This window comes from Pongo abelii, chromosome 5 (genome assembly GCF_028885655.2).
Source record: "Pongo abelii isolate AG06213 chromosome 5, NHGRI_mPonAbe1-v2.0_pri, whole genome shotgun sequence".
Taxonomy (NCBI): Eukaryota; Metazoa; Chordata; class Mammalia; order Primates; family Hominidae; genus Pongo; species Pongo abelii.
Window position 1 is genome coordinate 38,339,280 of NC_071990.2, and position 26,521 is coordinate 38,365,800.

At 39.8% G+C, this 26,521-nt stretch overlaps 1 protein-coding gene and 1 long non-coding RNA gene across 3 annotated transcripts in view; both read left to right on the forward strand.

Annotated features, from left to right (window-relative positions):
* ZFAND3 (zinc finger AN1-type containing 3) overlaps positions 1-26,521 on the forward strand; it is a 317,651-nt gene that overhangs the window by 246,036 nt on the left and 45,094 nt on the right. The window lies entirely within an intron of this gene.
* LOC129060226 (uncharacterized) lies at positions 3-25,154 on the forward strand. The gene is made up of 2 exons (XR_008526767.2): positions 3-16,166; positions 17,418-25,154. It is a non-coding gene; the product is annotated as an uncharacterized LOC129060226 (long non-coding RNA).

Here is a 26,521-nt window from a genome sequence, read left to right on the forward strand (position 1 = left end):
ATCATTCTTATGTGAATTCATCCTTATTTGAATTCTTCACAGAAATTAGCAACTGGTTCTAACTTGATGTGCTTGTCAGGGTACTCTGATTTCTTCCGTCAGTTGTGAGGTGATATGTTATGTGCTTAGTATTCACAGTGGAGTGTCAGCAGAGGTCAGAATGATGTTTTTGGGGAGTCAGATTGACTGAGTAAATGCAGCTATAGATCCAAGAAGGTGGACATCAAAATATACATAATTTCTAATATCTGAAGAACGTTATTAAGACATAACAGAAATGCAGATCATTGCCCAGTTTGTGGCATGTAGCTAATCTGAGGGCCAAGATTGAAATTTTAATAGTTTTAATGTAGAAAATCAGTGTTTTAAATTGACTATTGTAGTATCCTAGTATTTTTGGAAAATTATTTTCTGTCATTCGATTTAAAGCCATGGATATACTGAGATTTCTCTTCTAGATGCATAGAATCCCAAAAACATCTTTGTGCATCTGTGACATTTTGATTAAATATGAAGTCATGAATCTTGTGGCTCTCTAAAGAGCAGTCAGAATGCCCATTGTTGCCTTCGCCTATAGCTTAATTTATTTTAAGCGATATTTGCCTTTTTTAATAATGCTGTCTGCTATTTAAAACATCTCAAGGATTATATTTGGAAGAGTCAAAATAATTATATTGTTTTTCTAAAGGTCACAGAGTATTTTTCGTAACTTAAAAAATCCTTGTAACTCCCCAGCAGAAATAGCACAAACTGTTTCCGTGTACAAACTTAACACTGCAACCTCAGCTCCTTTAAATGTTCATAGTTTGATGCTAGGCCTCAGTCAGGCCCATGTTTGCATAGTTTCAAAGTAACATCCAGGCACTGAATTCAAAGGAACTCAGTTGTACTCTTCTCTTCCAAATGACCAGCTTTGAGGTAGGGTAGAGGGTATGAGATAGTCTTGGCATGCTCTTATCCCTCCTGTGCCCAGTTCCCAAGCTCCACTAGGTAGAATAGATTTTTTTTTTTTTTACTGAGGTAGAAAAGAGCTGTGCCTGAAGTGAGATAGACCATCCTGATTTTAGCCAGCGGGAAGTCAGAGAGCCAGATACCTGCCCACTCCAGCCAGAAGCTTGAAAACATTCAGAGTCCTTTGATTTGAGGTCCAGCACTTCAAATGCACAGTACTTTAGTCTTTTGTTTTCCTTCCAATCTTGGCCCTCAGAGAAGGGTTTACTGTTAAGCACTACCACTATGTTCAGGTAGCAGTCAAGGAGTTGAACCTTGAACACACTGGGTCATCCTGAGAGGTTTGGGAAGGAGACTCATGTACTCAGATGCTGAAACAAGCAGGAAACTCTGGCGAATGTCATTTACTTGTGTCCATCTTCTAGGTAGATCTGTTTCCTCCTCTCTGATCCTATACTATTTTGTGTATCTAAAACTAATAATGATATTTATTTTATGCTTACTACATTGCCAGGTATTATTCTGTATATTTTATATACATGGTAATTTAATTTTCAGAACAGTTCTGCAAGATAGTTATTATTATTCCTCTTTTACAGATGAAAAAAATGTAGGCACTCATAAACTTAAGTATATTTTCTGAGATAATATTGCTAGTAAGTGATGGAGCCAAGACTTGGACACGGATCTTTAAGACACTAAAGCCTGTGCTGTTTTCCCCTATATCATGCTACTGCTTTTCACATTTTATTGTAATTGTTTCTTCTCCTAACCAGACTGTGGAAAAGCAGACTGTTGAATGAAATATGGAAAAAATGAAACTTATATTTGGAAATATAGCATACACTAAAGTAGTTTGAAAATGTGATTTCTAAAATCACGTCTGGTTTCAGATCTAAGCTTAGCCACTTACCAGTTGTGATTTTAAGTAAATAAGTTAACATCTCAAAATTTTGTTCTTCATCTGTAAAATGGGATGATAAATCTCTCAGGTTTGGCGTAAGAAAAAAAGAATTTGCTCACCTAGTAGACTTACAGTTACTGGTAGTTTCCATCGTCTTAATGAGGATTATATCTTTATAGTGAGCACCCATTAGATGGTGTTGATAAATACATCAATGAGTATTTTAGGCGGAAGAGTAAAGTAGAAGTACTGGCATTCTTTGCTGTACTCAGTTTTATTAACTGATTTTATATTGATCACGTTCTTTGTTACATGTCAGTATTATAGTGGCAGTTGAAGGTGGTAATATTTTTAGATCTCCGTTAGTGAAATGACAGGCGTCGAGCTCTCAGTCATACCTTTGTAGGCCTTCATTTAGGTGAATACCTACCTCTTAACTAGAAAAAAGATGGAGAATTTCTGGCTTGGAAGGAAATTAATGCAATGTCCAGGTCATCTCCTAAAAAGCCTGAAGGAAAATTGAGATTTCTCAGCAATGGACATTAAAGGTCATCAAGTTAAGCCAGCTATACTTCTTTTCAAGAAGACTGTTCTGTGCCCTCTTAGGCTAGCCAGACTGCCTCAGCCTTAAATATTGGCCCTGACTGTAAAGGACAGAGCTTCCTGATTTTGAGAGGTAAATTTAAATGATTTATTTTGAGAACCACAGGTTGACTGTCTTTGTCTCCATCTTTCTCTGTGTCCTGCAGTCAGCAGGTTGCCCATGGTGGGGATTTCAATCATTTTTCTTCTGAACCACCAATTGTTATTGTTATTTTGCTGGAATGTTCCTTATAGCCTTTATGTGTAGGTTCTTCAAGTTAGGATTCATATCTATGAGATGTGCTGTACAGTGCTTCTACTATGAGGTAGTCTCCCAGACAGAAACCACATGGGCCTTCAGGCATAGATGGTCAGTAAATAATTACTTTACAGTGGTGTCATTTCTTAGGAGACACAGAGTGAGACCTTAAGTGAGATCTTACCTACCTCCTGCCATCCAATCTATCCATACAAGGTTGGACCTAAAGCAGCCTTGAGCTTAATAATGATGTGTGTTAGAACAAGGATACTGACATTAGAGTAAGGTGGTTCTTTAAGTCAGCCATCTCTGACAAAGGGCACACAATGTACTGTCTGAGGTGTGTGGAGAAAATAGCAAAAGCTCTTTATCTCAGCCTTAATTTATATTTTGCAAATTCACTTTATTATATGTGTGTGTGCTCATACATATACTTTTATTTATTTATTTATTTTTATTTTTTTTAATAAAGACAAGGTATTATATTGCCCAGACTGGTCTCAAACTCTTGAGCTCAGGCAATCCTCTCGTCTTGACCTCCCACAGTGCTGGGATTACAGGCGTGAGCAACCGTGCTCAGCCCATACATGCAGTTTATAAACAGCAAATACACACACAAATATATACATATTAAAGGTACATGGCCAATTAGATAGGACTATGCAGTTTAAAAAGGTTAGTGACTTCTTCAGCAAACAGATAATTTTCTTCTTAGTACTTTGAAAATTAGCTCTAAGGATTAGCATTAGACCCATTATTATGTGGTTTAGTAAGTGAAGACCTCAGTGATTGATTAATCAGTCACCATTTGTATTTCAAGCAATTACTGTTTTGATCAGGTGAAGGGTATTGTCATATTTTAGAGGTGGGCAGCAGTGTAGAGTGGTTGGTCTACAACTATCAAAATGAGAAAGACAGCTCTTTTTAAGAAATTGTTTTGTGATCACTGTGAGTCTACGAAGCAACAGAGAGAAATTAGATAGATGAAGGGTGTGTGGTTGTCCCCACTCCACCCCACCCCTACCATCTTTGTAGAGTTCTAGATCTCCACAGTCAATGAAGATTGGAAAGTACTGCCAAGTCCTAGGTTGCTTTTGGTTAGAATATGTGAGTTAAAGCACATCATACCTTCAGTTTACTAGACAGAGTTTACATTTCTTCAGAGAGCTCAGAATGTTTTCCACATGTTCCCTTGTTAATTCTCACAACATTCCCGCCAAGAACAAGTATTTTGTGAAGGAAAGAGATCACTTTCCTTGGCAACAAACTACCAGAAGATTCCCTTTTGTCCCTCATCTTTTCTAACCGTCAAGTTATACCTTCAGCTAATAAAATACTGTAACCGGAGTTATAGTCATCTCCTTTAGATAATTTTATTTGGAAGGTATTTGGATATTTAGCTGGCTATCTTCATGACATTATATTTTTATGTTTAAAGTGGGCACAGAGTCAATGCAATCCCAATCAAAATACCAGTGACATTCTTCACAGAAATAGAAAAAAATCCTAAAATTTATATGGAACAACAAAAGACCCAGAATAGCCAAATCTATCATAAGCAAAAAGAACAAAACTGGAGGAATCACATTATGAGACTCCAATTTATACTACAGAGCTATACTAACCAAAACACCCTCAAACTGGCATAAAAAGATACGTAGACCAATGGAATGGAATAGAGAACCCAGAAACAAATCCACACACCTATAGTGAACTCATTTTTGACAAAGGTGCCAAGAACATATACTAGAGAAAAGAAAATCTCTCCAATAAATGGTGCTGGGAAAACTGGATACTCATGTGCAGAAGTATGAAACTAGACCCCTGTCTCTCTCCACATACAAAAATAAAATCAAAGTGGATTAAAGACTTAAATCTGAAACCTCAAACTATGAAACTACTACAAGAAAACATTGGGAGAAATATCCAGGACATTGGTCTGGGCAAAAATTTCTTGAGCATACCCCACAAGCACAAGCAACCAAAGCAAAAATGGACAAATGTGATCACATCAGGTTAAACAGCTTCTGCACAGCAAAGAATACAGCTAACAAAGTGAAGAGACAACCCAGAGAATGGGAGAAAATATTTGCAAACTACTCATCTGACAAGGGATTAATAACCAGACTGTTTAAGGAGCTCCAACAACTAAATAGGAAAAAATCTAATAATCGATCAAAAAAACAGACAAAAGATTTGAATAGACATTTCTCAAAAGAAGACCTATGAATGGCAAACAGACATATAAAAAGTTGCTCAACATCATTGATCATCAGAGAACTACAAATCAAAACTACAATGAGATGTCATCTCACCCCAATTAAACTGGCTTATATTCAGAAGACAGGCAATAACAAGTATTGACAAGGATGTGGAGAAAAGGAATCCCTTGTACACTGTTGGTGGGAATGTAAATTATTACAACCACTATGGAGAACAGTTTGGAGGTTTCTCAAATAATTGAGCTCCCCATATGATCCAGCCATTCCACTGCTGGGTACATAGCCAAAATAAGGAAATAAGTATGTTGAAGTGGTATCTGCACTCCCATATATATTGCAGCACTATTCACAATAGCTAAGAATGTTTCCAGCATGAAATGTTTCCTTGCTGTTAGGTTACTGGAAGTTTATATGATATTTTAAATATTGATTCAGAAGCTGAAGGGTGTTGGTATTAAATCAGAAGTGGCCCCATAAATCTTAGTAATACCTACACTTATGTGTTTTATCTCCTGGTAGAGTCAATATTCATGGAAACAATATTCATTGGAAGCAACCTAAGTATCTACCAACAGATGAATGGATAAAGAAAATGTGGTACTTGTACACAATGGAGTATTATTCAACCATAAGAAAGAATGAGATCCAGTCATTCTTTTTTTATCTGTTCCATCATTTGCAACAACATGGATGGAACTGGAGGTCATTATGTTAAGTGAAATAAGCCAGGCACAGAAAGACAAACATTGCACTTTCTCTCTTACTTGTGGGATCTAAAAATCAAAGCCGTTGAACTCATGGACTTAGAAAGTAGAAGGTTGGTTACCAGAGGCTGGGAAGGGTACTGAAGGGTTGGGGAAGGAGGTGGGGATGGTTGATGGGTACCAAAAAAATAGAGTGAATAAGATTCACTATGTGATAGCACAACAGGGTGACTATAGTCAATAATAACTTAATTGTACATTTTTAGATAAAGAGTGTAATTGTATTGCTTGTAACTCAAAGGATAAATGCTTGAGGGGATGGATACCCCTTTTCATTTTATAGTCCTTTTATTTCTGAAATTAAAATAAGAAAGAATTCATAGGCAAGTTTGCGGACTTGACAGTATTGTCAACAGACTTTTGCTCCGCTCTATCTGTATTCACTTTTACTCTTCTTCCAGCACATATGTTGAGTAGATAATATTCTCTCTGATAGACTTGAAAAAGGATGGTTAAAACATGCTGTGTGTATGTTTAAAATGTGATTATAATTAGTAGAGCAGCAAATAAAATAACTATTTGTGAGGCCATAAGGGAGCTGTAGAAGTGTCTGAGATTAAAGCAGATGGGACTAAGAACTGTCCCATTAAATATCAAGGCAGTTTTTCCAGAAAGTGTCATCTTTCCACCCTATAAGCATGTTAATTCAATTTTACTTTATATCCCTCTCTCCCTCCCTCCCTATTTTGGGTCACCTGTTTTCCTTTCAGTGTGACAAACAGTGACATGAACTAGAATAGCTTTGTATTGTTCATTGTTCTCTTTTTTCCCCAAAAAAAGAGAACAGTTTTTCCCTTTTCTTGACTCACTTCTTTTTTTTTTTGAGGTAGAATCTTGCTTTGTCACCCAGGCTGGAGTACAGTGGTACAGTGGTGCAATCTTGGCACACTGCAACCTCCGTCTCCCAGGTTCAAGTTATTCTCCTGCCTCACCCCCGCCCCCCAAGTAGCTGGGATTACAGGCACCTGCCACCACACCCGGCTAATTTTTGTATTTTTAGTAGAGACAGGGTTTCACCATGTTGGCCAGGCTGGTCTTGAACTCCTGACCTCAAGTGAACCACCTGCCTCGGCCTCCCAAAGTGCTGGGATGACAGGCATGAGCCACCACACCCAGCCTTGACTCACTTCTTTTGTACAGCCTCCTTGTGACATTGTTTCTTCTTGCAAAGACGAGAAGAAAACCCCCTTCATCTGGAAGTTAAGAGAAGATTGATGTGCTGAACACTTTCACATCAGTGTTCGGAAGCCAGTTAAAGGGGAGTGTTTCCGTGTTGTTAGGTTACCGAAAAGTTTATATGAGATTTTTAGAATTGATTCAGAAGCTAAAGGTGTTGGTATTAAATCAGAAGTGGCCCCGTAAATCTTGGTAATACCTACACTTGTGTGTTCTGTCTCCTGGTAGAGTCAATATTCATGGAAACATTTCAGCCAGTACATTTAATCCTAGAGAGTTGTGTCAGTGGCTATGAACTGTATTGTTCAATATTACACACTATAGTTGGCTCTTCCAAGGAGGACTTCACATCTTCCTCTGCTCTGTGAAGTTTTGTTTTTGCTTTTGTTTTTGAGAGGGAGTCTCGGTCTGTCACCCAGGGTGGAGTGCAATGGTGTGATCTCAGCTCACTGCAATCTCCATCTCCTGGGTTCAAGCAGTTCTCCTGCCTCAGCCTCCTGAGTAGCTGGGACTACAGGTGTGTGCCACCACACCTGGCTAATTTTGTATTTTTGGTAGTGATGGGGTTTCACCATGTTGGCCGAGCTGGTCTCGAACTCCTGACCTCAAGTGATCTGCCCACCTTGGCCTCCCAAAGTGCTGGGATTACAGGTGTGCTCTGTGGTGTTTTAAAGGGAGGTAGCTTCGGGTGTGAGTTCAACTGTATAATTCACTTTTCAAATCTTTCTTGTTGGTCCTTCAGGTATAGCTCTTCCCTCAGGTCTGCAGTATCAGCATTTGAGGCAGAAAATTAGAAATTTGACCTACTTATGTAATATGCAAGTTCCCTTCAGGAGAATATTAGGGAAGATATAAACCTTTCATTTTTTGTTAGCGTTTAATGTAACCATTGAAGAAAGATCAAAACAGTAAATCTGTCATGGCAAGGAAAAAGTATTTAAATAAATGTTTTACCTTGTGCACTCATCATCTTGGGTCCTGAAGGAGTTCATTTGATTCCTGAGGCAGGGGACAAAAGGAATATCAAATATTTGGCAAGATTGCAAAAATTTCTCTAATCAAAAAGTTGCCATCTGACCATGTTTTGCCACAGAAAGCAGTTCTCACCAAAGTTTATCATGGCATGTCATAGTGGCTGTTTGCTGACAGTGTGTGGGTTTTGGCCATTCAGTGGATGAAAAGGAAATAATCTACTAATTGCTTTCCCTTGGGTTTTTTGTTTCCCTGGAAGAACTTTAATCAGTCTGCTTCTATTGTTTATGTTGAAGAATAGAATGAAGGACTGAGATAAAATATACTAATAATTAGATGATTTGATACTCAATATGTAAATAATAGGTGGGTTTAAAGGCACCTCACACAATGTATAGATTTCAAATAAGATGAGGGAAAATTAACTGTTTTGTAATTGGAGCCCTAAATGAGAGTTAGGTCCCATTGCCACCTATGTTTGTGTTACAGCACAACGTATAATGTGTCAGTTTGCTATACTTAAAGTCAAAAACTTGTTTCCGAGGTCTCGTTTGGGCTTTACTCAGGAGAAGCAGGGGCTTCTCTTCTGAGAAAAGGCTGAATATAAATGAATAAGTGGAATATCAAGCCAGGATGCAGTCTCGTCAAGAGGAATTTTTGCACTTGAAAAATAAAAATGCACTCTAGTATAAAAAGGAAAGGGAAGCGTCATGTGGCTTGTTGCTCTTTTGGAGCTGTGTGTGTGTAAGAAGTCCAGGCTTTGCTGTTGCGCTTTTCGTGATTCGCATGCTTTGCACAAAGTCAGTTTGCATCAGTCCACAAATGCAGTTACAGCTGTTTTTTTTTTTTTTTAATAGTCATTTATTTTATCATAGGTTGCATTCTTACCAAGGAGAAAGAGCCCTGAACTTTCATTAATTAGCTGTTCTATTGCTCCACTGGGGCAAAATGCCTGAGCCAATACTATTTAAAAAGCATATCGGGAATTTAATTCCCGTCTCCTTTGAAACTTTAGGATTTTTTTTTTTTTTTGTGGGGGTGTATAGGTCTGGGAAGTACCTTTCAGGTGCTGCTCCATAGCATGTGTATGCCTGTTAGAAGGCAGTATGTTAGAAATGCAGCCTTCCCAAAGCAGTCTTACCAGAAGGAGTGGGATAGAACAGCCACAAAGCAGCATTATAAATCATCTGAGCCTTGCAATGATACTGCCCATTAAGGAGCCTTTTTTTTTTTTGCCCTACTCAGTTCCTGGCTCTACTAATAGAACAGCGCATCAAGCAAGGCTGTAAATAAAAGTTATTACCTAATAGGTGGGTGCCGAAGTGGAACGGACGGAGCTGAGGCATGGAGGCCTTATTACTGCTCATCAGCAATTATAAACAGGATAAAGTGTCTGGGACTTGCGCTGATGCAGCGAGGGCTAATAGAGGCTGGGGATGACACTGGGTGATGATAGGATGATGTATGCTGATGGGTTTTACTGCCTCATCTTGCTGCTAGCTTCCAAGACAAGTTGTAGTCTCTGTTTTCCTGCTTGCTCATCTGTCTGAAGAGATGGTCCCATTGCCTCTCCCGCCAGCAGGTGGGCTGGCATTTATTCCTCATACCTGTGTCTGCTTCCAAGGCACCCCCCTCGAGAAGGATCTTCAGAAATATTTCATAATCATGGCTGATTGAAGTTGTAATCTTACTGTATTGTCTGCCATCATAGTTACAGATCACACCCTCAGAAGGAGTTGCTTATGTGGATTATAGGACCAGCTGAGACACTGTGGTTAGGCAGCCAGTCCAGCACTTTACTAAAAGACTGCTGTGACAGAGTCCTGTAGTAGATTCTGTAGGAACATGCAAAAGAAGTGATAAATGCGTATCTTGCCCCTGGGAGCTTACACCATAGAGAGAGAGAATAAGTACAGAAACAAGTACAACTAATTCCAGCTTTTGCGAGCAAGAGATGTAACTTATGTTTATTTCAAAAAGTGAAGAACAGGAAGATAGATTATGCCAATCATTAGGAGCAAATATAATACTAATGTTGTATTTTTCTTTTCAAGAATTACCTTCCTCGTGAAATGCTTAGAATTCACTTTAGAGTCATGGGGAATGATGAAGGGATACTAGAATGTGGAGGGAAAGTCTAGGAGTAGGACTGTGTTTTCCAGTGAATGGAAAACTTCAAATGTGACTTGGCAATGCTTTTGAGTAGCACATGAGCACCTAGTACTTGGAAAAACTGAGTTACAGCTCTGTTCAACTTCGAGTGCTCAACTTCACTAAATCACAGTAATGAGACCTTTGAGACAGGAGAAACCTGTAACGGAGCCACAGAAGAATACTTTTGGAAAGGGCTTTCCAGTTTGATCCAGGAGTTTATCAGCATTCTGGTACTTCATATATTTGTCATTTGTGCCTTTAAGTAAATACACATCTTTATGTGTAGTACCCTCAAAACCTATCAGGAGACTTCCTACTGTTAGAGATATTGTAGTTTTTCTCTGATGCCTTAAGGTATGCCTAGGTGTATCTCAGTTTTGAAGAAGCCTGATACATGATAATCCCAGTAGTATAAGCTACATAAACTAAGAATTAATGTTATAGGAGGGTCCTTCAGTCTATAAAATGCCTTGCCATTGGGTTAATGTAAATAGGTTTTTCCTTTTGCATATAAAGTAATACTTGACTTGCCAAAAAAAACACTTCCTACTTATTTATTCAGGAATGTTCTGTGGGTAGTGGCCAGTGGAATAGAGAAAGAGAGATAAATCTGGTTAAGATATGTTTGAAAAGAGTAATTGACGGGATTTGATGGCTGATGAGAGTTGGCTGAAGAAAGACTGCAAAGTATAAATCTGGAGAACTGAGGGAAGAAAGATGTAACTGACAGGGAAGGAGGAGGAAGAAAACTTGATTGAAACTATTTTCAGTTTCTGATGAGTTAAATTATTGTAGTCCTATAGAAAATTATAAATATGAGCCTATTTTAGAAATTGCTAATTTAGAAACAATGATTAAAGCTGTGCAAATGAATAAAGAAGAAGAATGGGGGGTAAGGACTGTGTTTCGGGACAGGAAAGAGAAAGAGGAGCCAGTGAGTTAAGGAAGCTAAAGAAAGGAGAAAGCTTCCCACAGGATCATGAAAGATGCTTGAGAAGAGGGATCAGGAAATGTGAGGACTAAGGAAAGCTATGGCCATGGCTAGCAGAAGATCATTGGAAAACCTGAAAGAAGTTTGTGTAATGTGTGGGAAACGAAAGCCTGAAATCATTCAAGAGGGCCTTGATAACAAGGAAATAAAGGCAGCAGACAGAAATCATTCATTATGGAGTTAATTGAACCATTAAAAACCAGCAAATAGTGGTGGATGGAGGGAGAGACAGGGTCAGGCATTTTTTGGTGTGGAGGTGGTTAAAATAGTGAACGATTTTGCCCCTACTAAAATACAAAGAAAAGGGATCCAGGAAGAGAAACAGAAAAGATTAGAGGAGAAATTGAAGAGGCATACAAGCAAGACTCAGCAGAGGCAGAAATCCAGAAGGGTTATTTCTTTCTGAGAGCGTAAGGAAGGACATGCAGTCAGAGATTTTCTCACTAAATGAGAAAAATGAGTTAGCTGAGACAAGATGAACTAGGGAGTTTCTCCTAGAAAAGGTAGTCACCGTGTTTTGAATAAAGGAAAAAATAATACCATAAGTTGTAAGTAGCAGCAGAGAGCTGGGGATATAAGGAAGGGAACTATTGTGGACTGAGGAGGGAAGATAGCATCTACAAGTAGTAGCTAATTCAAGCTGTCATTAAGTAGTTTAAGTTTATAGTGGGCCAAAGTAACACTTTCCATGGATACTGCATTTAATCCAGAAGAAAAAAAAAAGCAAAGGAAAACAAGTGGTGCTCTCTTTGTTTTTTAATAAGATTTCATTTTTATAAAAGTAACATATGGTAGCACACCATATCACAGAATAGCTTAGAAAAGAAAGTAATAACTTTGATATGATCCTGCTCCACAAAGCTGACCAGTGTTTCTCTCTTGACAGTTTTAGTACCTTTGTTCTGTAGGTTACCTTGTAATTATGAGAGGAAAATAATGCTTAAAGTCCTCCTTTTTGAGATGTCAACTGGCATGAAATAGGAAGATTTAGCTTATACTATTCCTCATCCCAGTGTTTGGTATTTTATTGTTGATTTTCATTCTTTCCTGATCCATCAACTTTCAGCATCATCTCTTAATGAGGATATTAATATATCTGATTGGAAATACTTATTCATCATATCTTTGGTCGGCTACACTTGTAATTTTTATATGTCATGGTTGTTAATTAATACAGGTTGAGTATCCCTTATCCAAACTGCTGGGGACCAGAAGCATTTCAGGTTTCAGATTTTTTAATATTTGCATTATACTTACTGGTTGATCATCCCAAATCTGAAATACTCCAGTGAGCATTTCCTTTGAGCACCATGTTCCAGAGCTCAAAATTTTGTAGCATTTTGGATTTCAGATTTGGGGATTAGGGATACTCAACCTGTATTTACAGTCAAGCTGTAACCGGAAGCAAATCCTCCATGTATGTTCATAGGTTGTTCCTAAAAAATTGAAAGCCCAATATATGACATTTACATTATTATGACTCTGTAAACGTTCCCTGTCAGGCCACCAACGTGATGCATGCTAAGAATATATTTCTTTTTCTATGGGTCTAATGAAAACAGTTAGTGGTGAACTATTTAGAAAGCAAGCTTTCATTTACTTTTCAGGGCTAGAATCTGTGAGCCATTGCATAAGGATCTCTGAGCCATGGAAAAATAATGTTCCTACAGCAAAGCCAAATTGATCCTTTGTTATCTTCCATCAGTTGCTCAAAAATCATGCCACATCTTAGTTTGCCTTATATTTGCATTATAGCTCTTTAATACAGGTCCCCCCACCCCCGGCATTTATAATTGCCTCTCTTTTTTTTTCTACACTATTTGGTTTTATGTCACCACTTACTTCCTAACTCTGTATTTACACCTTTCACCTGAAACCTTTTTCCTAGAGCCTACCCATCTTTCCTCTCCAATCTGAACTAGATTCTGTAAGCCCGCGGTGCCATCCTAGAATTTCCTTTCACTGCTCAAGCTTTTATTCCCTCATTTTTCCAAATACACCCCCAAGTTAGTGCCTAAAAGAAGCAGTGTTAAGAGTTCCTGCATATCTGAAAATTTTTTTCTGCTTCCATTATGGTGGAAAATTTGGGTAACAATTCTCGGATGAAAGTCATTGCTTCAGCCAGACACGGTGGCTCATACCTGTAATTCCAGCACTTTGGGAGGCGGAGGTGGGTGGATTGCTTGAGCCCAGGAGTTGGAGACCAGCCTGGGCAACATGGTGAGACTTTGTCTCTACAATCAATACAGAAAATTAGCCAGGCATAGTGGTGCGCACCTGTGGTCCCAGCTACTTGGGAAACTGAAGTATGAGGATCACCTGAGCCCAGGAGGTTGTGGCTACAGTGAGCCATGATTGCACCACTGCACTCCAGCCTGGGCAACAGAGCTGAGACGCTGTTTCAAAAAAAAAAAAGTAATTGCATTTTTGTCTTCTAGTATACCATGTTACTACTAAGAAGTCAGATGCCACTGATTATCATTTTTATGAGTAATATACCTGGATTTTTTTCACTTTTAGAACTCATTAGGGTTTTGTTGTTGTCCTGCCCAACCCCCCGAGACAGAGTCTTGCTCTGTCACTCAGGCTGGAGTGCAGTGGTGTGATCTTGGCTCACTGCAACCTCCGCCTCTCGGGTTTAAGCGATTCTCCTGCCTGAGCCTCCCAAGTAGCTGGGATTACAGGCACCTGCCACCACATCCAGCTAACTTTTGTATTTTTAGTAGAGGCGGGGTTTCACCATATTGGCCAGGCTGATCTCGAACTCCTGACCTTGTGATCCACCCGCCTTAGCCTCCCAAAGTGCTGGGATTACAGGCGTGAGCCACTGTGCCCAGCCAGGGTTGTGTTTTTATAACTTTAGTGTTCCAAAATTTGTAGTGAAGTGTGTATTAGGCATCCCTTTTTTCCATTCAAGATGCTGAATACTTGCTAGGTCCCTTAGATCTGAAGACTGATGCCCTTCTTCAGCGCTGGAACTCTCTTATTTTCCCCTATCAACTTTCTGGGGTTTTTTTTGTCTTTTTTTGTTTTTTTTTCTGGGATGCTTATAATTTAGATGTTGGAAGTGCTGTTTTGATAATCTTTCTCTAATTCTTTTCTCAGAGTCTTCATTTCCTGTTTTCTGGATGATTCTGTTGACTTTGTCTTCTGACCCTTTTATTTCAACAATCATACTTTGAGCTCACTTTTGTTCTCTGAAGATTTTTTTTCATAATGTTCTTTCCTTATTTATGTATATAATAATTCCATGGTAATGTCTTCTAAGCATATTCATTAGCGGTTAGATTTGCCATTGTGCTCTTCTGTTTTCTGAATTACCAGTAATTACCTTGAGACCGGGTTTTCGGTTTATCTTGGTCTTCTTCATGCTCTGATTCTCCTCATTTACCTGGCAAAGCTTGGTTTTCTGTTGACTTTTAAGAAAGAGGCCGTAGATGAGTGGGGAAGATAGGACTGTTTTGGTTTTTGAGAGTCTCACTCTATTCACCTAGTCTGGAGTGCAGTGGCGTGATCACCACTCACTGCAGCCTTGACCTCCTGGGCTCAAACAATCCTCCTACCTCAGCCTCCTGAGTAGCTGGAACCACAGTCCTGCACCAGCACACCCAGTTAATTTTTCATTTTTCATTTTTTTTTTTTTTAAGAGATGGAGTCTCGCTTGTTGTCCAGGTTGGTCTTGAACTTTTGCTCTCAAGTGATCCTCCTACCTCTGCCTCCCAAAGTGCTAGAATTACAGGTGTGAGCCACCGCACCCAGCCTAGGACTGTTTTCTACTATATCTCTTTGTTATGTGAGAATTTTTACTGGGGGCTCTGTGTGGGAAGGAGTGAGTGTAGGTATTAACTGGCAGAATTAGTGGTAAGGAGGTTGAGAACCTGCTGTTAGGCTTTCAAATTCAGGAGGAGAATTTGACTATAAGGGACCATAGAAATAGCTTTGCCTAGACAGATCATTCAGTTGCTTTGAAGAAGAGCTGTCTAGATTTTTGCCAGGTAAACGTGGGCTGGCTGCCATAAAGTTATTATGAAGGAAGTGAGATAATTTATCTAAAGCACCTCACCTAGCATGATGCCTGGTAAATGCTCAGTAGATAATAGAGATGTAGACAGATGGTACCTGACAATCTTGAATGAAATGAGACTGAAGAGAAACTTGAGGGAGTGTAGAGGAAAGTGAGAAAGAACTTAGAGATGGAATCAGAAGCTGGTACTAAGCACCTGAGGCCAGTCAGATTGGAGAATGCAGACATGGAAAGGAAGTAGAAGTCAGTGGAGACAGGGAAGGAGGGAGAGCCATAGCAGCCCTCGTTTGAACAGGTGAGCGCTGTGAATGACAGGAAGCTCAGAAAGCCCCTTTGTCCTTTCTTAAGAAAATTGAGAATTATAGTTGGGAAAATCAGACTTCCTTTTTTGTTATATTGCTTTTTTCTAGCTTGGCCCCACCCCGCTTTTTGAGATAGGGTCTCGCTCTGTTGCCCAGGCTGGATACAGTGGTACCATCACAGCTCACTATAACTTTGACCTCTTGGGCTTGAGTGATTCTCCCACCTCGGCCTCCCGAGTAGCTTAGGACTACAAGCGTGTAGTTGTCTCACTGCAACCCCCACCTCTTGGGTTCAAGCAATTCTTCTGCCTCAGCCTCTGGAGTAGCTGGGACTACAGGTGTGTGCCACCATGCCTGGCTAATTTTTGTATTTTTAGTAGAGACAGGGTTTCACCATGTTGGCCAGGCTGGTCTCCAACTCCTGACCTCAGGTGATCCACTGGCCTTGGCCTCCCAAAGTTGTGGGATTACAGGCATGAGCCACAGTGCCCAGCCAGAAGTTTAACTTCTAAATGAATATTGTAAGAAAATGAAAACAGTATTGCCCATCTTTTTTTTTTTTTTGAGACAGAGTCTCGCTCTGTTGCCCAGGCTGGAGTGCAGTGGCACGATCTTGGCTCACTGCAACCTCTGCCTCACAGGTTCAGGTGATTCTCCTGCCTCAGCCTCCCAAGTAGCTGGGATTACAGGTGTGTGCCACAATGCCTGGCTAATTTTTTTTATTTTTAGTAGAGACAGGGGTTTCACTGTGTTAGCCAGGATGGTCTCGATCTCCTGACATCATGATCCGCCTGCCTTGGCCTCCCAAAGTGCTGGGATTACAGGCATGAGCCACCGAGCCCGGCCTATCTTAAACACAGTTAAAGTAAGTCCTCACTTAACATTGTTAATTGGTCTTGGAAACTGTGACTTCAATATACATATATATGTGGTTTTTGTTTTTTGTTTTTTGTTTTTGTTTTTGTTTTGGTAGAGATTGGGTTGCTCAGGCTAGTTTCAAACTCCTGGTCTAGGCCTTGGAAGTTAAATATTTCTGCATGTATTGGTGGAAAGTAATTCTTAACAGAGATTTCACAAGCTTGCCTTTTAAAGACATAAATACTCCTATTTCCTGAGGTCTCTAAGCTTTTATACTAACAACTGAGAACTCCTTTCTAGGGCACATCACAATTTAGGAGTCACAGAGGGTTAATACTTTCTTGCGATTGAAATCTGGGTAAGAAAGACTGGCTGTTGCATCCAAACCAACAACATGAGAAGATACTTTAGCCAATAAATTCACTGGTTTATGATTAAAAATCAGACAGTTTAACCTTGGAGGCATTTTTGTCATGGGGGACTTAATGTTGTGATTAGTTATCTGAACAGCCAAGTGCCTCTGTGGGTTCAGTTAACCAGCCTCCCACTATATATGTATAATTATTTCTAGTGCATACACATACTCTGCCATAAAAGCTTATTTGGCCTTATGCACCCCGTCATTCTGAATTCTCTGTTTCATTACCAGTATCCACCCACAGAGTTTCAGAAAGCCATTCCCAAATAGCAGAACCACAACTCAGAATTTTAAATAAACTACACCTCCGTTAGCTCAATAGGACAGGGGAATTAGTTACATGCTATACATTTCCCACACCCATCCACCCTTTCAAAACTTACTAAAAATGTATACATATATAAGCAAGAAAATAGGGCATTTGACTCAGATTGTGTTAATTTTTCTGTTACTTTAGCAAGGGGTAAAGAAAAAGACTATAGCAGACAATCTTTAAAATTTTTACCTTGAATATGGGTCCCAAGTTATATACATATTTACTTGAAAAATGTACTGGGTGCTGCTGCTTTTTTTCTAGAGGAAGTCAAACAACTCTCTTCAAAGATAGTGTTATTACATTACAGCTTGAATTATATGTCCAAATATGCAGATGGCTTTTAAAAGAAAGCTGTATGCAGGGAGAGAACTCATGTAGTACCATTTTGAATGAGAGGTGTTAGCTGTAGCAGAATTTGTTTTCCAGCTTGGCATTAACTGATAGTTCCTGTAACTGACAAGATTCAGCTCCACTTTTTCCTTGGCATCCTGTTGATAAACTTTTTTTCTTTTTTTTTTTTTGAGACGGAGTCCCACTCTGTCACCAGTCGCCAGGCTGGAGTGTAGTGGCACGACCTCGGCTCACTGCAACCTCCCAGGTTCAAGTGATGCTTCTGCCTCAGCCTCCCAGGTAGCTGGGACTACAAGCGCACACCACCACACCAAGCTCGTTTTTGTATTTTCAGTAGAGACCGAGTTTCAACCATGTTGGCCAGGATGGTCTCGATCTCTTGACCTTGTGATCCGCCCGCCTCGGCCTCCCAAAGTTTTGGGATTACAGGCGTGAGCCACCACGCCCAGCCGATAAACCTATTTCTAGAAGATTAAAATCATATCTTAAGGTCTTGGTCATCATCCTTCCTAGAATAGCCATTGCAGTAATTAATGCAATGAAAAATAGGTTCTTATTGGTGTTGGAGGAAGTAAGGACCAAGAGATGACAAGTGAAAGTCTGTGAGTAATCACTGAAGTGTACCTACAGGTAAGTTTTTGACTTCACTGCAAACCCGGAGAAGCATGAGTTCTGACCCTACTGTTGATTACCAGCTACGAACATGTTGTCATGTACTTTCCCATCAGACCTAAGCAGTGTCAGCATTTCTGAGAAGGAATTCAGTAGGCACTCTAGCCACTTATCTCTAAGGATAGCTGCTTGGAATATAGTTATGGATTTTTCTTTTCTTAACATAATTTCAGACTTCAGAAGTTATAAGAATATTTCCTAAAATTCTTAGGTACCCCCCCACCCAGCTTTTCCTAATGTTAACATTTTATCACATTGGCCTTATCTCTTGCTCTCTTTGCATCTGTCTGTATACATGTATGTATGTGTATTATATCCATATCCCTGACCATTTGAGTAAATCGCAGACATGACACCCTTTTATACCAAAACTTCAGTGTGTAATTCTTAAAATCAGGGAATTATTTTACACAGCTACAGTACAATTGTCAAAATTGCGAACTTAACACTGATATAACATATAGTTGAGTTTTGGTATGGTGGATCACAATGTGGACATCTTGATAAATCTTTTGGTAAAGATGGTTGAATTGAGGTTACAATGTTAGATAGTTGCTCCTCTCATGTTTCAAATACATACTAAAGACAATTTTCATGATAATGATTTTATGCAGAATTCCTTGCTTCTGATTTTTCAGCAGCTCATTTTGCAAATGGAGTTATTTCTCTTTTTTTTTGTATAAACCATTTTCTTAAAGCAGCTTTCTTCAGCTCTCCTAAACGTTCTATACACTTAGTAGTGCCTCCATCAACACTGACACAACCCTGTATAAGGAACACCTAATATACTCATTCAGGGAGAAGAAAAGGTGTAAGGCTTTCTCTGGGCACTCTGTCATAATATACCAGAAGAAATCTAACTTTTGGTTCATTTAGCATTACATCACATGAGGTGCAGAAGTTATTTATTTATAAGCTTAAGGGTTTGTCTTGAGAGCAGTGAGTCAAAAGACTAAATTTTGAGGCGGGCAGATCACTTGAGGTCAGGAGTTCGAGACCAGCCTGGCCAACATGGTGAAACCCCATCTCTACTAAAAATACAAAAATTACCCAGGCATGGTTGGTGGGCACCTGTAATCCCAGCCACTTGGGAGGCTGAGGCAGGAAAATTGCTTGAACCTGGGAAGTGGAGGTTGCAGTGAGCCAAGATCGTGCCACTGCACTCCAGCCTGGCAATGGAGCGAGACTCCTTCTCAAAAAAAAAAAAAAAAAAGAAGACTAACTTTTGGGTGGAAGAAACTAAATGATAGGTAGGGAGAGGAACTGAATTAAGCTGATGCTAAACTGGAAACAAAAATAGTTTAAAAACAAATCAGCTATTTAATTTTAGCATCTACTCAGTTATGCATTCAAGCTGATTTTTTTAAACAGCAAAATATAAACGTTCAAACATTTCCCCCTTACATTAAACCTGGAGCATATCCCACAGGATGACAGTCTCTCACTGCTAGATTACCATCATTAGCAACTTGTCCTATTACAGAAATCATCTTCCTCCTTTCTTTCTTCCTCCTCCTCCTCTTCTTCCTCCTCTCTTCTTCTTCTCCTCCTCCTCCTTCATCTTCTTCTTCTTCATCTTCATCTTATTGTTGAGTACCAGTAGAGTATTGAACATAGCTGATTCTGCCCCCACCCTGAAAGCTTGCATTATAAGTCAGACAGGCAAAACATTTGGAAGATCGGAAACACCCACGAGTAGGGTACTTAGGCTTCATAGGGGTGGGATAATTTACATGGGAATATCTGACTTTTTGTCTGTATGTATGTTTTTGATAAAAATTCAGAAAATTTACTTGAAGTAGTGTCTCATTCATCTTTACCCATTTCCCTACCTCACCCCTACACTCAGTGTTTCTCCATAAAGGAAATCTATTTTCAGTCTTTTTGACAAAGGACCCAGGGCCAGATTAGGTTAACCCCTGGGCAAGTCATCTATACTTAGAGACCAAGGTGTTGGGGTACACCATTATTCGAAGACTTCTGGCCTGTCTCTTCCCTCCAGACGTGTCCAAATATAAGTCAACAGGAGGAGGAACTGCCCACAGTTGCAGGTACTATCCAGCTGCCCAAAAGTTGTATAATTTTACAAGGCCGAATTTAAATACCTCTAGGCTTCACGTAACTACAGAGTAGGCAGGAGACTTACTCTGTATTTTTAGAAAGTTTAACTTTTTTGTTTGTTTTTTTGAGGCAGAGTCTTGCTCTGTCCCCTAGGCTGGAATGCAGTGACGCGATCTCGGCTCACCGCAACCTCCGCCTCCTGGGTTCAAGCAATTCTCCTGCCTCAGCCTCCAGAGTAGCTGGGACTACAGGCGCATGCCACCATGTCCGACTAATTTTTGTATTTTTAGTAGAGATGGGGTTTCACCATGTTGGCCAGGCTGGTCTCGAACTCCTGACCTCAGGTGATCCACCTGCTGCGGCTTCCCAAAGTGTTGGGATTACAGGCGTGAGCCACCACGCCTGGCTGGAAGTTTAACTTCTACATGAATGTTCTAAGAAAATGAAAACAGCATTGCCCATCTTAAACACATTTACAGTAAGTCCTCACTTAATGTTGTTGATTAATCTTTCAAACTGCGACTTTAAGGGGAGCGACAACAGGTCCTCAAATAACATCATTTGGTTCTGACGTTATGAGAAAAAAAGTTGGCTTTGTTATATGTTGTTTTCCTTAAAGTCACAGTTTCTAAGAGCCTGTCAGCAACATTGAGGACTTAACTATACGAAAATAAATCTTGGGGTGTGTGTGTGTGTGTGTATATATATACACATAATATATATACACACGTATATATATACACACACACACACACACACACACTTCATGGACTTCTCAAGTTTCTCTCTTTTGGCAGATGAAAAATCTTGGCTGATTTTGCTGTTCTGATAAATACTGCAAAAGATAGTAGAACTGAAGTTCTATCTAGTCTTAGCACTGTACAAATCTTTGAATTCTCATGGTCATAGACTGACTTGGGGCCAAGGAACAGATTAAAATTAGGGGACTTTGGCATGTGGACTTTGAGAAGTAGATTTTTCTGTTAGGTTTTTCAGTTTTGCTTTTCTCTCTGTTTTGTCTTAGAGTACTACCTTATTTGGTACTCCACTGATGCTATAAATGTAGTATTTTTAAACATCAATGCATTGTAATGTTGTTGAACTCCAAAATGCCCAAGCATGTTATAAAAAGGAAAGGTTATCTATTGAGGATCATTTGTCATTTACAATGAGAACTAAAAAATTTATGAGAAAAAAGTAATATAGTTGGGCAGGCAGGAGAGGTCTTGCTAATATGGAGAAGCTAAAACAAGGAAATGGTGCTAGGCGAAGTATCAGCCACAAAGGATGACTGCTGTATTGCTAGCCTGACAGGTTCCACTGACCAGACACCTCTGAGGAATTTAGCTCCTGGCAATGCCCTTTCAGTAATTAGTGCAGTGGAAATGGCACTTAACAAACAGGGATGGTGGCTGCAGTTTTTCAATGAACCCATCCTCATCTGTGCCTTTTTGGTAAAGAGACCTCGTGTATGAGCTGTAGGACACTCTCAGGGTTGTTGAGAAGAGGAAGCTTTGACTTCTGCCTGTGAGACCCATATAAAGCTGAGAAGACATGTTTTGCCTTATCTGATTATTAAAAGCAATAAAATTTCAAATGAAAATATCTAGGTTTTCTTGTGCTAATGGGGAGAAATTTTTTTTGTATCCTACAAGTAATCAGTAAAGAAACTTTTGTGGATGAAGTCTTTAAAAATAACATGCAAGTATCTAAATCCAAGATTAAGTCTAAGATATGACTGGTGGAATGATGTACATCAGAAAAGAAGATGAGGAATAAATTAAGTACTATATGACTACAGTCCACAGAAATCCAGAGAGTTAGCAGGAGTGGAAAGAAAATCATGTGAGAAGTCTTATAAATCATATTCTAAGAGCAGAGGACAAATAGAATTATTCAACAGAGATATATCCTAGATAAATTAATAATCATATTTGGACAAGATGATTTTATGAAATAGAGGAGCTTGTTTTCATTCCTATATTTGCCCCAGGATCTGTCCCCTGCCCTCATCCCAGACACAGCTGGGTCTTTGTATACGCAAAAAGTAGCAGAAACTTGTCTTCGTAATAAGGTACTCTTATGGGAAAGTAGAAGTAGCATCTTTAAGTGTAGCAACTGTTGGAGACAGGATATATAGTAGTTAAGAGCAAGGACTCTAGGCCAGGCTACTCTTCACTTACTAGCTGTGTGACTGTGGGCAGTTCACTTAACCAGTGCCTCAGTTTCCTCATCTGTGAAATGCAGGTAGTAGCTACCTCATAGCCTTGTTGTAACACCAAAATGAGTTCATATATGTAAGAGCATTTAGAAAGTGCTGATAAAGAATATGTGCTTTGTGTTAGTGTTCATTATTGCAGTTATTAGGAAGCTTAACTTTAAGGAATCTCTTTTGTCATATCCACCTTCCGTGATAAGTGGCCTTAAAAATAGGCTTGTACAAGTCCAAGCATGGTGGGTCATGCCTGTAATCCCAGCTACTCCAGAAGCTGAGGGGAGGATCACTTGAGCCCAGGGGTTTGAGGCTGCCATGACCTGTGATCATGCCACTGCACTCCAGCTCAGGTAACAGAGCAAGACCCAGTCTATTAAAAAAAAAAATTTTTTAATGAGTTTGGACACATGGGTTGTGTACACACTGTATGGTTCCATGTATATATTCACATATGTGACATTCTTGAAATGACAAAATTCTGGAAATGAAGAACAAATTAGTTTGTCCGAGGTTGTCAGGGATCACTGGGGAAGGGAGGGAAGTGGACGTGGCTATAAAAGGGCAATAAGAAGAATCCTTGTGGCGATGGGAATGTTGTATGTCTTGATGGTATCCATATCAGTATCTTGGTTGTGATGTTGTACTAGAGTTCTGTGAGATGTTACCCTTGGGGAAAACTGGATGAAGGGGGCATGGGATCTCACTGTATTATTTCTTGTAACTACATGGGAACCTACAGTTACCTCAAAATAAAACATTTAATAATAAAAAGAAAATGGGCTTGGAACATTCCTAATAGAGAAAAATTGGCAGTGAAAGCCATGTGTATATCTGAACAGACAGACCAATATTAGGTAAATAAGGCAAATAAACATCACAGAAGGAAAACTGAGCTGACCATTGACACTTTAGTGAGATGTTCATGGGCCCCCAAGAAAAAAATTGAGCCCCGTGGGTTCAGAGGGAGGGAGAAGACAGACAACAGCTTCATTTCCCTGAAAACCCATCAAACTGGTGTTCTCCAAGGGCCTTTGCTTCCCAGACTGTGAAATGTTCTATTTAGTGGATGGTTTTTGGTAAAGAGAAGAAGGTGGATGATTAGCAACTTACATACAAATGACATTCTTTTTTTTTTTTTTGGAGACAGAATTTTGCTCTCATTGCCCAGTCTGGAGTGCAATGGTGCAATCTCGGGCTCACTGCAACCTCCACCTCCCAGGTTCAAGTGATTCTCCTGCCTCAGCCTCCCAAGTAGCTGGGATTATAGGCATGCACCACCACGCCCGGTTAACTTTGTATTTTTAGTAGAGATGGGGTCTCCATGTTGGCCAGGCTGGTCTCGAACTCCCAATCTCAGGTGATCTGCCCACCTCAGCCTCCCAAAGTGCTGGGATTACAGGTGTGAGCCACCACTCCTGGCCTACAAATGACATTCTTAAAGGCAGGCCTATGAGAAAAGAATATGGGGATGACAGGTATAAGCTAAAAATCATCTGTCTACATGCCTGGAAATATAGTAATTAAATCCAGGAGATACCTTGTCTGACTTTTCTCTCATCTACTTCTTAAGCACCCCATCCCCCAGAGTTTATCACTTTTAGTTTGTGTGTTCATAACACTGCCCTCATACCACTTACTATGGCCCTAGTTGTATTTGTGTGTGTGTGTGTGTGTGTATGTATATATATATGTGTGTGTGTGTATATCTTTCTTTCTGGATTGGGGCCTCCTTGAGGGGACAGCTCACTACTGTACTTAGTTTTGATTTGTTAGTTCAAAGCCCAATGTCTGTTGCACAGTAGGCACTTACGAAATAATGAATGAGATATTGACTGTTGTCATGGCCCTGGACAGAGTAGACATTAATCGAGAAGCCTATATAAATTAAACAGATCAAATAAACTGGGAATATTATTGCACTAAATGAAATTGTGGTTATTTTTCCAAATGAACATTCCTGGGCTTTTCTTTATGTTTTTTAGTCTGGTGAATTTTTTCCTTAGGTTTAAAATAAGAATTTTAGAGAATTGAGTAATGCAGCTATGAAGAGATGTCTTACAGCAACTACTAACAGCAGTGTGGTGTCAGTCAGGAGGTAAAGGGCAATCAGAAAAAGACAAGGAGACCATTGGAAAGGAAATAATTGGAAGAATGACTTGTGTGGCCTGCTGGGTTCAATTTCAGTCACAGAGAATGCCATCAGACTAAAACAAATCATGATTGAAAGCACTAGTAGCAAGCTTATCTCTTAATGTTTGTGTAAGCATCTCCTCCTTGCCAAGGCACACATGAGCCATATTCTGATGTCCAGTATGTGGAAGAGGTGAAGTGGAGGCACCTGAAGGAACAGCATTCTTCTCCCCAACTGCGAGGTGCAGTAGAAACTGGGTTGATTACACAGTACCTTCCCTTCACCTTCTTTACTTGTGCCAGTCCTCCAGCCATGCCATGTGGGCTTGTCAGGTGCCTGCTGCAAGTTTGACATTTCTGGTTCTGAATGTGTAACAGAGAAAGTATACAATTAAATATTCCCTTCCTGCCAGGCACAGTGGCTCACACCTGTAATCCCAACACTTTGGGAGGCCGAGGTGGGCGGATTACCTCAGGTCAGGAGTTTGAGACCAGCCTGGGCAACATGGCAAAACTCTGTCTCTACTAAAAATACAAAAAATTAGCCAGGCGTGGTAGCTCATACCTGTAGTCCCAGCTACTCGAGAGGCTGAGGCAGGAAGATCACTTGAGCCCAGGAGGTTAAGGGTACAGTTAGCCATGATTGTGCCACTGCACTCTAGCCTGAATGAATAAATAACCACCTCCTTAAAAGTTACAGGATACCACTGATTGATTGCTTGATTGATTGATGAAAGAAAGAATAAATCCAGGTGGTGGTACATTCCACGGGAAAACTAAGGACTGTTAAAAAAAAAAAAAAGCTTATGTTATTTGAATGAATGAACAAAAAGTTTGAGGGACATACTGTTCTAAATTAAAAGAGATTTAGACATAAGAGCCAAATGTAACACATGAAACTTGATTGGACATGCTTTTAAGAACAATGAGGGTAATTTCACTATAGACTGAATATTAAATATTGTGTGACATTGGGGCATTAATATTCTTAGGTAGGACATTTTGGTCATGTAAGGAAATGCCCTTATTATTAGATATCTATGTATTCCAGGATGAAGTATTTTGATGTATGTAGCTTATTTTCAGATGGTTCTGGGAGAAAAAAAGTACAAATATGGAGGGGCGAGTGTATTAGGATTCTTCAGAGGGACAGAACCAATAGGATATATATATATTTATAAAAAGGAGTTTATTAGGGAGAATTGGCTCACATGATTCCAAGGCGAAGTTCCATGATAAGCCTTCCATAAGCTGGGGAAGAGAGAAGCCGATAGTGCTCAGTCCAAGTCCAAAAGCCCCAAAACAAGGGAAGCTGACAGTACACCCTTTAGTCTGCAGCCGAGCTTGGGTCCCTGGGAAGCCACTGGTGCACCTCCAGAGTCTAAAGGCTGAAGAACCTGGAGTCTGATGTCCAAGCACATGAGAAGCAGAAGCAAGCATCTGGCGCAGAAAGAAGAAAGAGGACCAGAAGACCAACAAACAGACTTATCCCACCTTCTTCCTCCTGCTGTGTTCTGGCCATCCTGGCATCTGATTGGATGGTGCCTACCCACATTGAGGGTGGATCTTCCTCTCTCATTCCACCAACTTAAACGTCAGTTTCCTCTGGCAGACACATCCAGAAACAATACTTTTTATCAGCCATCTAGGCATCCCTTAGTCCAATCAAGTTGACACCTAGTATTAACCATTATAGTCCAGTTAAAGGAATGTGATAAAACATTAATTGTTGAATCTGAATGGAGTGTACACAGGCGCTTAGTGTATTCTTCATTAACCTTTTCTATATGTTTGAAATTTTTAAATTTTATTTATTGAAATTTTTAAAATAAAAAGTTGGGTAAAGACTAAATGCATTTTTCCTATGGCTGGCAACAAACCAGGGGTGTCCTCTCTCAACACTCGTATTCAGCATCATACCAGAAGGACTAGCCAGCACAGGCAAGAAAAAAAAATGGAAGGCATATAGATTAGAAAGAAGAGTTAGAGGGAAAACCTTGCCCTCTAAAACTGTTGGACTTGCTGCCATGACTTTTTTGTTTTTTTTTTTTTTGGAGACAGAGTCTTGCTCTGTCGCCGAGGCTGGAGTGCAGTGGCGTGATCTTGGCTCACTGCAACCTCCGCCTCCTGGGTTCAAGCAATTCTCTTGCCTCAACCTCCTGAGTAGCCGGAACTACAGGTGTGCGCCACTACCAGCTG